Raw genomic sequence first — 16,527 nt, forward strand, 5'->3', positions numbered from 1 at the left:
TCTTCAGACTTTGCGTCACCGTAGCGGCCACGCCCTTTGGCGAAAAGTTACAATATTCGGTGTGGGGCATGATCAACATCTTAAGGCTTTTCTGACCAATTTTCAAATGGATCCCTTCAACAAGCTCAGCACAGTAGCTAAAAACGTAAAGTATGACATTTATTGTAACCACTAGGTGGCGCTATATGTATAACTGAATTTTATCATATAGATGTTTTCAGGCCGTGACTATTACGTTGCCTGAGAAGTTTGAGATTTTTTGGAGCTTGAACATGGGAGTTATTAAGCATTTGCTCTTTCTGGACAAATGAAATTTTAAAGGCAATATTTGATGCCCCGCCCCCGTCATATAGTATTTCAAAAAGGCAAGATGTTTTGCCCAGTTGTTCTCTCAGGTCTTGAGATGATAAATGCCAAGTTTGAAGTCAATTGGATGAAAAATGTTTGCAAAGTGGGAAAAAGCATGACCACAGTGAATGTGCCAAAATAGGCCAAAATTGGACATTAAAAAATTCATAGCTCACTTCCTGTACATTTTAGCTACATGGTCCCAATAGACTTTTTTGTGCGTCTCGGGGTGCTACACGTGCCTGCCGATTTTTGTTGCTCTAGCTCAAACGTGCCGGGCTTGGTTTTTATTTTTCTACGCTGGGGGGCGCTATCGAGTCGCATTGTTATGACGACTTAATAATATCAAATTTTTCGCCGGGCCTGAGGAGTGTGCAAAGTTCGGTGAGTTTTCGTGAATGTTTAGGTACCCAAAATCGCGATCGTTTGCGGAGAATAAAGAAGAAGAAGAAGAAGAAGAAGAATAACTAGAGCTGCGAGCAGCTATAAAGGGCCCTCGCAACCTGGGCCACGTTGGGGTATTTGCACGTCGGGGTACTGGCATGTTGGGGTACTGTCAAATAGGAAACCATCTAAATTTTAAACGTTTTTGCCATGCTTTGTGTTTGTAAAGTTTCATGGAAAGGCCAAAAATGATGCACAATTAACAAAATAAAATCAAAATGGATTGGCACATGGCTATATAGAATACTTTTTGAATATATTAGGCATGCCTGCCAATATTCACACATCTAGCTGAATCATATAATCGGAAAGACTTCATAAAAATGTCTAGAGGGCGCTATTGAAGCATTTATTGCAAATTTAATAAGAAATCTCTCAAATATTCATGCTTATGACAAGCCTGATGTGTGTGTAAAGTTTCCTGAGTTTTTGCACATGTTTAGACCAAAAAAAAAGCAGCATTTTACTTGGCAAACAATGCATCGCCATGAAACGGCGTGCGACAAAATAAATAACTTTCGATAACTTTGTATCTTAAACATCTTAAGATGAAGCACACCAAGTTTGAAGACAGTCGGATAAATTTTGTAGGAGGAGTTCGTTAAAATATGACCCCTAAAAAAGGCACCAAAAAATAGCTACAAATCCCAACGGAAATCAAAATGGCGGACTTCCTGTTTGGTTTAGCAGATGGTTCCAAGAGACTTTTTTTGTACATCGTGGGCTCTTATGTATGCCTCTAAATTATCATAGCGCTAGGTGAAACGTACAACCGGGAATGCTTCGTTAAGGAGGAGTTTTTTACCTCAAAATGTGATGACCGGCCCCTACGGGACTTCCTGTTGGGTTTAGCACATGGCACCAAGAGACTTTTTTGTACATTGTGGGCTGTTAAATTTGTCTCCAAATTTTCGTAGCTCTAGCTGCTTCGTACAACTGTGAATGCTTCATTAAGAGGGAATTTTTTCCTTTGCAAACTGTGCATGCCACGGCAACAGCGTGCGACGAAATAAAAAGCTTTCAATAACTTTTCATCTTCAACATTTTAAGATGAATCACACCAAGTTTGGAGATGATCGGATAAACTCTGTAGGAGGAGTTTGTTAAAATAAGACCCCTATGAAATGGCCCAAAAAATGGCAACACGTTCCAAAGTAAATCAAAATGGCGGACTTCCTGTTCGGTTTAGCATATGGTTCAAAAAGAGTTTTTTGTACCTTGAGGGCTGTTACATATGTCTTCAAATGTTGGTAACTCTAGGTGAAATGTACAGCCGGGAATGCTTCATTAAATAAGAATTTTGAAACACAAAATTTGATGCCTCGCCTCTGGCGGACTTCCTGTTAGGTTTAGCATATGGCACCAACAGGCTTTTTTGTAGATCATAGTCTGTTACATATGTGTACCAATTTTCGTGGATCTCAATTAAACGTACCATGGCAATGCTTTGTTAAGTAAGAATTTTGAAACTGTAAATTTGATGCCCCGCCACCGTCATATAGTATGTCAAAAACTTTAGATTTTTTACCATGATGTTGTCCCAGGTGTTGAGATGGTACAGCCCAAGTTTGAAGTCAATCGGGTTAACCGTGTAGGAGAAGCGGGCAAAAGTATGACCCCTGTAAATGTGCAAAAATGGGCCAAAATTGGACATTCAAATACTCATACCTCACTTCCTGTCTATTTTAGGGTACACATATCAAAGAGGTTTTTGTTCATCTGGATGTGCTACAGGTGCCACACAATTTTCGTAGCCATAGGACAATCGTAGCGGGACAGGGATCCGTTAAACCTATGTAGGTGGCGCTACGGAGCCATTTTTCTGTTATCATGTATAGCGACTTTAAAATATCAAATTTTTCGCCAGGCCTGATGTGCGTGTAAAGTTTGGTGAGTTTTCGTTCATGTTTAGTGCGTCAAAAATGTGGTTGTTTGCGGAAAAGAATAATAACAAAGAAAAAGAAGAAGAAGAATAACTAGAGCTGCGAGCAGCTATAAAGGGCCCTCGCAACCCGGGCCACGTTGGGGTATTTGCACGTCGGGGTACTGGCATGTTGGGGTACTGTCAAATAGGAAACCATCTAAATTGTAAACGTTTTTGCCATGCTTTGTGTTTTTAAAGTTTCATGGAAAGGCCAAAAACGATGCACAATTAACAAAATAAAATCAAAATGGATTGGCACATGGCTATATAGAATACTTTTTGAATATATTCGGCATGCCTGCCAATATTCACACATCTAGCTGAATCATATAATCGGAAAGACTTCATAAAAATGTCTAGAGGGCGCTATTGAGCCATTTATTACAAATAGCACAACAAATCTCTAAATAAAATATTCATGTTCTAGACAGGTCTGGTGCGTGTGCAAAGTTTTGTGAGTTTTCACCCATATTTAGACTCTCAAAAAAGCATTTTTCTTCACAAACAATGCATGGCTACAGCAAAGGCGTGTGACAAAATAAAAAAATTCAATAACTTTTCATCTTAAATATCTTAAGATGAAACACGCCAAAGAATGAAGACGATCTGATAAGTTCTGTTGAAAATATGACCCCTATAAAAGGCCCCAAAAAATGGCTACAAATACCAAAGTAAATCAAAATGGCAGACTTCCTGTTTGATTCAGCATATGGCTTTAGAAACCTTTTTGTAAGTCTTAGGCTGATAGGTATCCCAATTTTTACAAATCTAGCTGAATCATAAAACACAAAACATTTGCAAAAGCTTCATAAAAATGTCTAGAGGGCGCTATTGAACCATTTATTGCAAATTGAATAAGAAATCTCTAAAATATTCATGCTGATGACAAGCCTGATGTGTGTGTAAAGTTTCATGAGTTTTTGCACATGTTTAGACCAAAAAAAAAAAGTAACATTTTACTTGGCAAACAATGCATCGCCATGACAACGGCGTGCGACAAAATAAATAACTTTCGATAACTTTGCATCTTAAACATCTTAAGATGAAGCACACCAAGTTTGAAGACAGTCGGATAAATTTTGTAGGAGGAGTTCGTTAAAATATGACCCCTAAAAAAGGCCACAAAAAATGGCTACAAATCCCAACGTAAATCAAAATGGTGGACTTCCTGATTGGTTTAGCATATTGCTCCAAGAGACTTTTTTTGTACATCCTGAGCTCTTATGTTTGCCTGCAAATTATCATAGCTTTAGGTGTTTAATCAAAACGCAAAATATGGTGTGCAATTCCCATGCATTGCTATGGCAACAGCGTGTGACAAAATAAAAAACTTTCGATTACTTTGCATCTTAAACATCTTAAGATGAAACATACCAAGTTTGAAGACAGTCGGATAAATTTTGTAGGAGGGGTTCGTTAAAATATGACCCCTGAAAAAGGCCACAAAAAATGGCAACAAATCCCATCATAAATCAAAATGGCGGACTTCCTGTTTGGTTTAGCCCATGGTTCCAAGAGACTTTTTTGTACATCGTGGGCTCTTATGTATGCCTGCAAATTATCATAGCGCTAGGTGAAACGTACAACCGGGAATGCTTAGTTAAAGAGGAGTTTTTTAGCTCAAAATGTGATGCCCGGCCCCTGGGGGACTTCCTGTTGCGTTTAGCACATGGCACCAAGAGACATTTTTGTAGATCCTGGGCTGTTACATATGTCTACAATTTTTCGTCACTCTAGCTGCTTCGTACAACTGGGAATGCTTCATTAAGAAGGATTTTTTTCCTTTGCAAAAAGTGCATGCCACGATAACAGCATGTGACGAAAAAAAAAACTATCAATATCTTTTCATTTTCAACATCTTAAGATGAATCACACCAAGTTTGAAGATGATCGGATAAACTCTGTAGGAGGAGTTTGTTAAAATATGACCCCTATGAAATGGCCCAAAAAAATGGCAACACATTCCAAAGTAAATCAAAATGGCGGACGTCCTGTTAGGTTTAGCATATGGTTCAAAAAGAGTTTTTTGTAAATCGAGGGCTGTTATATACCTCTACAAATTTTGGTAACTCTAGGTGAAACGTACAGCCGGGTATGCTTTGTTAAAGAGGATTTTTTTTTAGCTCAAAATGTGATGCCCGGCCCCTGGGGGACTTCCTGTTGGGTTTAGCACAGGGCACCAGGAGACTTTTTTGTACATCTTGGGCTGTTACATATGTCTACAAATTTTCGTAGCTCTAGCTGCTTCGTACAACTGGCAATGCTTCTTTAAGGATATTTTTTTTCCTTTGCAAACAGTGCATGCCATGACAACAGCGTGTGACGAAATACAAAGCTTTCAATAACTTTTCATCTTCAACATCTTAAGATGAATCACACCAAGTTTGAAGATGATCGGATAAACACTGTAGGAGGAGTTCGTTAAAATAAGACTCCAATGAAATGGCCAAAAAAATGGCAACACGTTCCAAAATAAATCAAAATGGTGGACTTCCTGTTAGGTTTAGCATATGGTTCAAAAAGAGTTTTTTGTAGGTCATAGCCTGTTACATATGTGTACCAATTTTCGTAGCTCTAGATTAAACATACAACCGGCAATGCCTCGTGAAGTAAGAATTTTTAAACTCTAAATTTGATGCGCCGCCGCCGTCATATAGTATATCAAAAACTTTTCATTTTTCACAATGATGTTGTCCCAGGTGTTGAGATGGTACATCCCAAGTTTGAAGTCAATCGGGTTAACCGTGTAGGAGAAGCGGGCAAAAGTATGACCCCTGTAAATGTGCAAAAATTGGCAAAAATTGGACATTTAAATACTCATACCTCACTTTCTGTCTATTTTAGGGTACACACTTCAAAGAGGTTTTTGTTCATTGGGATGTGCTACAGGTGCCACACAATTTTCATAGCCGTCAGACAATCGTAGCGGGACAGGGATCCGTTTAACCTATGTAGGGGGCGCTAAGGAGCCATTTTTCTGTTATCATGTATGGCGACTTTAAAATATCAAATTTTTCGCCAGGCCTGATGTGCGTGTAAAGTTTGGTGAGTTTTCGGTCACGTTTAGTGTCTCAAAAATGCGATTGTTTGCGGAGAAGAATAATAATAAGAATAGGTATGCCTCCCAGTTTTCACAAATCTAGGTCAAGTCATCTTTAGTTGTGTATCGCTTGAATCATACAATTGGAAATGCTCCATAAAAATGCATAGAGGGCGCTATTGAGCACAACGTTGGGTTACTTGCACGTCAGGGTACTGGCACGTTGGGGTACTGTTACATGGAACAAGGACCATTTAAAATGTTAGTTTTTTCCATGCCTTGTCTGTGCAAAGTTTAATGAAAAAGGCCAAAAATTATGTATAATTCCCAAAAAAAATCAAAATAGCGGACTTCCTCTTTGGTTTGGCAAATGGCTACATAATACTTTTTTGTAGGTCTAGCATAATCATACAATCGGAAATGCTTCATAAAAATGTCTAGAGGGCGCTATTTATTGCAAATTGCACAATAAATCTCTGAAAATTCATGTTCATGACAAGTCTGATGTGTTTGCAAAGTTTCATGAGTTTTCATGTGTATAAAAAAAAAAAAAACCCAGCACTTGACAAACAATGCATTGCTATGGCAACAGCGTGTTACAAAATAAAAAACTTTCGATTACTTTGCATCTTAAACATCTTAAGATGAAACACACCAAGTTTGAAGACAGTCGGATAAATTTTGTAGGAGGGGTTCGTTAAAATATGACCCCTGAAAAAGGCCACAAAAAATGGCAACAAATCCCATCATAAATCAAAATGGCAGACTTCCTGTTTGGTTTAGCACATGGTTCCAAGAGACTTTTTTTGTACATCATGGGCTCTTATGTATGCCTGCAAATTATCATAGCGCTAGGTGAAACGTACAACCGGGAATGCTTCGTTAAAGAGGAGTTTTTTAGCTCAAAATGTGATGCCCGGCCCCTGGGGGACTTCCTGTTGGTTTAGCACATGGCACCAAGAGACTTTTTTGTACATCCTGGGCTGTTACATATGTCTACAATTTTTCGTCGCTCTAGCTGCTTCGTACAACTGGGAATGCTTCATTAAGAAGGATTTTTTTCCTTTGCAAAAAGTGCATGCCACGACAACAGCGTGCGACGAAATAAAAAGCTTTCAATAACTTTTCATCGTCAACATCTTAAGATGAATCACACCAAGTTTGAAGATGATCGGATAAACTCTGTAGGAGGAGTTCGTTAAAATAAGACCCCTATGAAATGGCCAAAAAAATGGCAACATGTTCCAAAGTAAATCAAAATGGCAGACTTCCTGTTAGGTTTAGCATATGGTTCAAAAAGAGTTTTTTGTACCTCGAGGGCTGTTACATATGTCTTCAAATTTTGGTCACTCTAGGTGAAACGTACAGCCGGAAATGCTTCATTAAGTAAAAATTTTGAAATGCAAAATTTGATGCCCTGCCTCTGGCGGACTTCCTGTTAGGTTTAGCATATGGCACCAACAGGCTTTTTTGTAGATCATAGTCTGTTACATATGTGTACCAATTTTCCTAGCTCTAGATTAAACGTATAACCGGCAATACTTCAGATGAAACATGCCAAAGAATGAAGACAATCTGATAAGTTTTGTAGAAAATATGAGGCCTATAAAAGGCCCCCAAAAAATGGCTACAAATAGCAAAGTAAATCATAATGCCGGACTTCCTGTTTGGCTTAGCATATGGTTCTAAAAGACTTTTTTGTACATCGTGGGCTCTTATGTATGCCTCCAAATTATCATAGCGCTAGGTGAAAGGTACAACCGGGAATGCTTCGTTAAAGAGGAGTTTTTTAGCTCAAAAAGTGATGCCCGGCCCTTGCGGGACTTCCTGTTGGGTTTAGCACAAAGCAGCAAGAGACTTTTTTGTACATCGTGGGCTGTTACATATGTCTACAAATTTTCGTAGCTCTAGCTGCTTCGTACAACTGAGAATTCTTCATTAAGAAGAATTTTTTTCCTTTGCAAACAAGTGCATGCCACGACAACAGCGTGCAGCGAAATAAAAAGCTTTCAATAACTTTTCATCTTCAACATCTTAAGATGAATCACACCAAGTTTGAAGATGATCGGATAAACTCTGTAAGAGGAGTTCGTTAAAATAGGACCGCTATGAAATGGCCAAAAAAATGGGAACACGTTCCAAAGTCAATCAAAATGGTGGACTTTCTGTTAGGTTTAGCATATGGTTCAAAAAGAGTTTTTTGTACCTTGAGGGCTGTTACATATGTCTTTAAATTTTGGTAACTCTAGGTGAAACGTACAGCCGGGAATGCTTCATTAAGTAAGAATTTTGAAACTCAAAATTTGATGCCCCGCCTCTGGCGGACTTCCTGTTGGGTTTAGCATATGGCACCAACAGACTTTTTTGTAGGTCATAGTCTGTTACATATGTGTACCAATTTTCGTAGCTCTAGGTTAAACATACAACCGGCAATACTACGTTTAGTAAGAGTTTTGAAACTCTAAATTTGATGCTCCACCGCCGTCATATAGTATGTCGAAAACTTTAGATTTTTTACCATGGTGTTGTCCCAGGTCTTGAGATGGTACATCCCAAGTTTGAAGTCAATTGGATTAACCGTGTAGGAGAAGCAGGCAAAAGTATGACCCCTGTAAATGTGTAAAAATTGGCCAAAATTGGACATTTAAATACTCATATCTCACTTCCTGTCTATTTTAGGGTACACACATCAAAGAGGTTTTTGTTCATCTGGATGTGCTACAGGTGCCACACAATTTTCATAGCCGTCGGACAATCGTAGCGGGCCAGGGATCTGTTTAACCTATGTAGGTGGCGCTATGGAGCCATTTTTCTGTTATCACCTATGGCGACTTTAAAATATCAAATTTTTCGCCAGGCCTGACGTGTGTGTAAAGTTTGGTGAGTTTTCGTTCACGTTTAGTGTCTCAAAAATGTGATTGTTTGCGGAAAAGAATAATAACAAAAAATAAAAAGAAGAATAATAAGAATTCCTTGAAAAACAATAGGGACCTCGCAGCGGTCGCTGCTCGGGCCCTAATAATAAGAATTCCTTCAGGAACAATAGGGACCTCGCAGCGGTCGCTGCTCGGGCCCTAACTAGAGCTGCGAGCAGCTATAAAGGGCCCTCGCAACCTGGGCCACGTTGGGGTACTTGCACGTCGGGGTACTGGCATGTTGGGGTACTGTTTCATAGGAAACCGTCTAAATTGTAAATGTTTTTGCCATGCTTTGTGCTTGCAAAGTTTCATGGAAAGGCCAAAAATGATGCACAATTAACAAAATAAAATCACAATGGTTTGGCACATGGCTATAGAATAATTTTTGTAGGTATTAGACTGATAGGTGTGCCTCCAAATATTCACACAATTAAGCTGAATCATATAATCGGAAATACTTCATAAAAATGTCTAGAGGGCGCTATTGAGCCATTTATTACAAATTGCACAACAAATCTCTAAAATATTCATGTTCTTGAGAGGTCTGATCTGTGTGCAAAGTTTTGAGTTTTCGCTCATGTTTAGACTTTCAAAAAAAAAAGTATTTTTCTTTGCAAACAATGCATCGCTAGAGCAAAGGCGTGACAAACAATTTCAATAACTTTTCATCTTAAATATCTTCAGATGAAACACGCCAAAGAATGAAGACGATCTGATAAGTTTTGTAGAAAATATGAGGCCTATAAAAGGCCCCAAAAAATGGCTACAAATAGCAAAGTAAATCAAAATGGCAGACTTCCTGTTTGGTTTAGCATATGGCTTTAGAAACTTTTTTGTCAGTCTTAGGCTGATAGGTATCCCAATTTTTACAAATCTAGCTGAATCATACATTTCCAAAAGCTTCTTAGAAATATCTATAAGGCGCTATTGAGCCATTTATTGCAAATTGCACAAGAAATCTCTAAAATATTCATGTTTATGACAAGTCTGATGTGTGTGTAAAGTTTCATGAGTTTTCGCTCATTTAGACAAAAAAAAAAAAAAAGCAGCATTTTACTTGGCAAATAATGCATCGCTATGGCAACGGCTTGCGACAAAATAAAAAAAACTTTCGATAACTTTGCATCTTAAACATCTTAAGATGAAACACACCAAGTTGGAAGACAGTCGGATAAATTTCGTAGGAGTTCGTTAAAATGTGACCCCTAAAAAAGGCCTAAATCAAAATGCCGGACTTCCTGTTTGGTTTAGCACATGGTTCCAAGAGACTTTTTTGTACATCGTGGGCTCTTATGTATGCCTGCAAATTATCATAGCGCTAGGTGAAACGTACAACCGGGAATGCTCCGTTAAAGAGGAGTTTTTTTAGCTCAAAATGTGATGCCCGGCCCCTGGGGGACTTCCTGTTGCGTTTAGCACATGGCACCAAGAGACATTTTTGTACATCCTGGGCTGTTACATATGTCTACAATTTTTCGTCGCTCTAGCTGCTTCGTACAACTGGGAATGCTTCATTAAGAAGGATTTTTTTTCCTTTGCAAAAAGTGCATGCCACGATAACAGCGTGTGACGAAATAAAAAACTTTCAATAACTTTTCATTTTCAACATCTTAAGATGAATCACACCAAGTTTGAAGATGATCGGATAAACTCTGTAGGAGGAGTTTGTTAAAATATGACCCCTATGAAATGGCCAAAAAAAAATGGCAACACATTCCAAAGTAAATCAAAATGGAGGACGTCCTGTTAGGTTTAGCATATGGTTCAAAAAGAGTTTTTTGTACCTCGAGGGCTGTTGTATACCTCTACAAATTTTGGTAACTCTAGGTGAAACGTACAGCCGGGTATGCTTTGTTAAAGAGGAGTTTTTTTTTAGCTCAAAATGTGATGCACGGCCCCTGGGGGACTTCCTGTTGGGTTTAGCACAGGGCACCAAGAGACTTTTTTGTACATCTTGGGCTGTTACATATGTCTACAAATTTTCGTAGCTCTAGCTGCTTCGTACAACTGGCAATGCTTCTTTAAGGATATTTTTTTTCGTTTGCAAACAGTGCATGCCATGACAACAGCGTGCGACGAAATACAAAGCTTTCAATAACTTTTCATCTTCAACATCTTAAGATGAATCACACCAAGTTTGAAGATGATCGGATAAACACTGTAGGAGGAGTTCGTTAAAATAAGGCCCCAATGAAATGGCCAAAAAAATGGCAACACGTTCCAAAATAAATCAAAATGGTGGACTTCCTGTTAGGTTTAGCATATGGTTCAAAAAGAGTTTTTTGTAGGTCATAGTCTGTTACATATGTGTACCAATTTTCGTAGCTCTAGATTAAACGTACAACCGGCAATGCCTCGTGAAGTAAGAATTTTTAAACTCTAAATTTGATGCGATGCCGCCGTCATATAGTATATCAAAAACTTTTCATTTTTCACAATGATGTCCCAGGTGTTGAGATGGTACATCCCAAGTTTGAAGTCAATCGGGTTAACCGTGTAGGAGAAGCGGGCAAAAGTATGACCCCTGTAAATGTGCAAAAATTGGCAAAAATTGGACATTTAAATACTCATACCTCACTTTCTGTCTATTTTAGGGTACACACTTCAAAGAGGTTTTTGTTCATTGGGATGTGCTACAGGTGCCACACAATTTTCATAGCCGTCGGACAATCGTAGCGGGACAGGGATCCGTTTAACCTATGTAGGGGGCGCTAAGGAGCCATTTTTCTGTTATCATGTATGGCGACTTTAAAATATCAAATTTTTCGCCAGGCCTGATGTGCGTGTAAAGTTTGGTGAGTTTTCGGTCACGTTTAGTGTCTCAAAAATGTGATCGTTTGCGGAGAATAATAATAATAATAATAATAATAATAATAATAAGAAGAAGAAGAAGAAGAAGAAGAATTCCTACAAAAACAATAGGGCCTCGCAGCGACACCGCCGCCGCCGCTGCTCGGGCCCTAATAATAATAAGAATTCCTTCAGGAACAATAGGGACCTCGCAGCGGTCGCTGCTCGGGCCCTAACTAGAGCTGCGAGCAGCTATAAAGGGCCCTCGCAGCCCGGGCCACGTTGGTGTACTTGCACGTTGGGGTACTGGCACATTGGAAGCAGAATTTCTTTGAAAATGGCATGATAAACCATTACATATTTTTTTATTTATTTTTTTGCCAGGTGTGATGAGTGTGTCAAGCTCGGGTCTTGAGATGATACATGGCAAGTTTGAAGTCAACTGGCTGAAAAATATTTGCAAAGGGGGTAAAAGTATGACCACAGTGAATGTGCCAAAATGGGCCAAAATTGGACATTCAAAAATTCATAGCTCACTTCCTGTACATTTTAGGAAATGGCTTCCACTGACTTTTTTGTGCGTCTCGGGGTGCTACACGTGCCTGCCAATTTTCGTAGCTCTAGGTCAAACGGGCCAGGATTGGTTTTTATTTTTCGACGCTAGGGGGCGCTATAGAGTCGCGTTGTTATGACAACTACATAATATCAAATTTTTCGCCGGGCCCGAAGAGATTGCAAAGTTTGGTGAGTTTTTGTAAATGTTTAGGTCCTCAAAAATGCGATCGTTTGCGGAGAATAAAGAAGAAGAAGAAGAAAAAGAAGCGGAATAATAATAATAATTCTTACAAAAACAAGAGGGACCTCGCAGCGGTCGCTGAGAGACTGCAAAGTTTGGTGAGTTTTCGTAAATGTTTAGGCCCTAAAAAATGCGATCGTTTACGGAGAAGAAGAAGAAGAAGAAGAAGAAGAAGAAGAAGAATTCTTACAAAGAACCGGAGTTTTTTCAGCATATCCTTCATTCACGATATTGCTTTTAATGTCCATGGAGGCTATCAAAAATAAATAAAACTAAATAAAAAAAAATACATATGTTTGGATAGGTTTGATGCCATTGAACATTTTGAGTGGTGGAAAGTAAAAGAATATTCATAAATGACTTAGTTATCACACTTAGAATGAGTTTACAATTTTTGTAAAAATACCGTAAGTGGGGTATTTTTTTTTTACTGCCTCAAGGGCTATGTGGCGCTGCATATATAACTGAATATTGTCATAGATATACCTTCAGGCCTCGACTATAAAAATACAGGTCAAGTTTGGGATTTTTTGGAGCATGTACCGGGGCGTTATTAAGCATATACTTTTTCATTGCGAAACACAAAATTTGATGCTCCGCCCTCATCATATAGTATTCCGAAAAGTCAAGATTTTTCCCACTGTCGTTGGCTCAGGTCTTGACATGGTCCAGGTCAAGTCTGAAGTCAGTCGGATGAAACGTGTAGGCGAAGTGGGCAAAAGTATGCTCCCTGTAAATGTGCTAAAATCCTAAAAAATGAGACATTCAAAAATTCGTAGCTCGCTTCCTGTTCATTTTAGCACATGGGTCCAAGAGACTTTTTTTGTAGGTCTTGGGCTCCCTCATACACCTAAAAATCTCCAAAGATCTTGCTTAAACGTACAAGCGGGGCTGCTTAGATAAGAATTTCTAGGGGGCGCTATTGAGTCATTTTTGTAAAAATAGCACAATACATGATAAAATATTACTCATTTTACCAGGCCAGATGTGTGTGCCAAGTTTCATGAGTTTCTGTGCATGTTTAGACCCTCAAAATCGGCGTTGTTTTCTTGGCGAACAGTGCTTAGCCACGCCCACAGCGTTTTGCGAAAACTCACAAACTTCGTGTTGTAACATCATGAAGGCCGAAACCCTCTTCTGAGCAAATATGAGGTAGGTCCACTTCATGTGTTTGGAGAAAAACATTGAAGAAAATTCGTAAGAAAATTTTTTTCCACTTGGTGGCGCTATAAGTAAGATGAAATATAAGTTCGTAGATGTCTTAAGGCCTGGACTCTCATCAAATGTGTGAAATTTTGAGAAGATAGGATTATCTGGGTCAAGTTAAAGCAACTTTTATTGTCACGAAAAATCTTCAGATTTTGCGGCACTGTAACGGCCACGCCCTTTAGCGAAAAGTTACAATATTCGGTGTGGGGCATGATCAACATCTTAAGGCTTTTCTGACCAATTTTCAACTGGATCCCTTCAACGAGCTCGGCACAGTAGCTAAAAACGTAAAGTATGACATTTATTGTCACCATTAGGTGGCGCTAAATGTATAACTGAATTTTATTATATAGATGTTTTCAGGCCGTGACTATTAAGTTGCATGAGATGTTTGAGATTTTTTGGAGCTTGTTCATGGGAGTTATTAAGCATTTTGTCTTTCTGGACAAATGATATTTGAAAGGCAATTTTTGATGCCCCGCCCCCGTCATATAGTATTTCTAATAGTCAAGATATTTTGCCCAGTTGTTGTCTCAGGTCTTGAGATGATACATGGCAAGTTTGAAGTCAATTGGATGAAAAATGTTTGCAAAGGGGGGAAAAGCATGACCACAGTGAATGTGCCAAAATGGGCCAAAATTGGACATTCAAAAATTCATAGCTCACTTCCTGTACATTTTAGGAAATGGCTTCCACTGACTTTTTTTGTGCGTCTCGGGGTCCTACACGTGCCTGCCAATTTTCGTAGCTCTAGGTCAAATGGGCCGGGATTGTTTTTTATTTTTCTACACTAGGGGGCGCTATAGAGTCGCGTTGTTATGCCAACTACATAATATCAAATTTTTCGCCGGGCCCGAAGAGATTGCAAAGTTTGGTGAGTTTTTGTAAATGTTTAGGTCCTCAAAAATGCGATCGTTTGCGGAGAATAAAGAAGAAGAAGAAGAAAAAGAAGCGGAATAATAATAATAATTCTTACAAAAACAAGAGGGACCTCGCAGCGGTCGCTGCTCGGGCCCTAATATTTTTTACAAAAACAATAGGGACCTCGCAGCGGTCGCTGCTCGGGCCCTAATAATAATAATAATAATAATAATAATAATAACTAGCGCTGCGAGCAGCTATAAAGGGCCCTCGCAGCCTGGGCCACGTTGGGGTACTTTCACGTTGGGGTACTCGCACATTGGGGTACTCGCACATTATGATATGATAAACCTTTGCATGTGGATTTTTTTTGCCAGGTGTGATGTGTGTGTCAAGCTCAATGGGTTTTGGTGATTGTTAAGATCTGCAAAAATCAGCGTCCTTTTTTATTTTTAGGGAATGAGTTGACCTGATTTGTATTTTTTGCAAAAGTATATATACCCATCATCGCTCGTACTCATTGCACGATGTTGCTTTTATTGTCCATAGAGGCAATCAAAAATAAATAAAACAAAATAAAAAAGTACATATGTTTGGAACGGTCTGATACCACTGAACTTGAGTAGTGGAAAGTAAAAAGAATATTCATAAATGACTTAGTTATAACACTTACAATAAGTTAACAAATTTAGTACAAAATACCGTGTTTTTTTTTTTGTTCATGCCTCAAGGACTAGGTGGCGCTGTATTTATAACAGAATTTAGTCATAGGGATACCTTCAGGCCTTGACTATAAATATACATGTCAAGTTTGGGATTTTTTGAAGCATGTACCGGGGAGTTATTAAGCATATCCTTCATTCACGATACTGCTTTTAACGTCCATAGATGCTATCAAAAATAAAAATAAATTAAAAATACATATGTTTGGATAGGTCTGATGCCAGTGAACATCTTGAGTAGTGGAAAGTAAAAGAATATTCATAAATGACTCAGTTTTCACACTGAGAATGAGTTTGCAATTTTTGTAAAAATACCATAAGTGGGGTATTTTTTTTTTCTGCCTCAAGGGCTAGGTGGCGCTGCATATATAACTGAATGTTGTCATAGAGAAACCTTCAGGCCTTGACGATACATACATGTCAAATTTGGAATTTTTTGGACCATGTACCGGGGAGTTATCAAGCATTTCCTTTTTCATTGCGAAACGTGTTTACAATTTTTGTAAAAATACCATAAGTGGGGTATTTTTTTTTCATGCCTCAAGGGCTAGGTGGCGCTGCATATATAACTGAATGTTGTCATAGAGATAGCTTCAGGCCTTGACTATAAACATACATGTCAAGTTTGGGATTTTTGGGAGCATGTACCGGGGAGTTATTCAGCATATCCTTTTTCAGTGCGAAACACAAATTTTGATGCCCCGCCCTCATCAAAGAGTATTTCGAAAAGTCAAGATTTTTCCCCTTGTCATTGGCTCAGGTCTTGACATGGTCCAGGTCAAGTCTTAACTCAGTCGGATGAAACGTGTAGGAGAAGTGGGCAAAAGTATGCCCCCTGTAAATGTGCAAAAATCGTCAAAAATGGGACATTCAAAAATTCGTAGCTCACTTCCTGTTCATTTTAGCAAATAGGTCCAAGAGACTTTTTTGTAGGTCTTGGGCTCCCTCATACACCTAAAAATTTTCGTCGATCTTGCTTAAAGGTACAACCGGGGCTGCTTCGTTAAGATTTTCTAGAGGGCGCTATTGAGTCATTTCTGTAAAAAATAGCACAATCAACAATAAAATATTGCTCATTGTACCAGGCCAGATGTGTGTGCCAGGTTTCATGAGTTTCTGTGCATGTTTAGACCCTCAAAACTGACGTTGTTTTCTTGGCGAACAGCGCTTAGCCACGCCCACAGCAATTCGCGAAAACTCACAAACTTCGTGTTGTGACATCGTGAAGGCCGAAACCCTCATCTGAGCAAATATGAGGTAGGTCCGGTTAACGTGTTTGGAGAAAAACGTAGAAGAAAATTTGTAAGAAAAAAAATTGCCACTAGGTGGCGATATCAGTAAGATGAAATACAAGTTCGTAGATGTCTTTAGGGCTGGACTCTCATCAAATGTGTGAAATTTTGAGAAGATAGGATCATCTCGGTCAAGTTAATGCAGCTTTTATTGTCACGAAAAATCTTCAGACTTTACGTTAC

This window comes from Festucalex cinctus, chromosome 16, assembly GCF_051991245.1.
Source record: "Festucalex cinctus isolate MCC-2025b chromosome 16, RoL_Fcin_1.0, whole genome shotgun sequence".
Taxonomy (NCBI): Eukaryota; Metazoa; Chordata; class Actinopteri; order Syngnathiformes; family Syngnathidae; genus Festucalex; species Festucalex cinctus.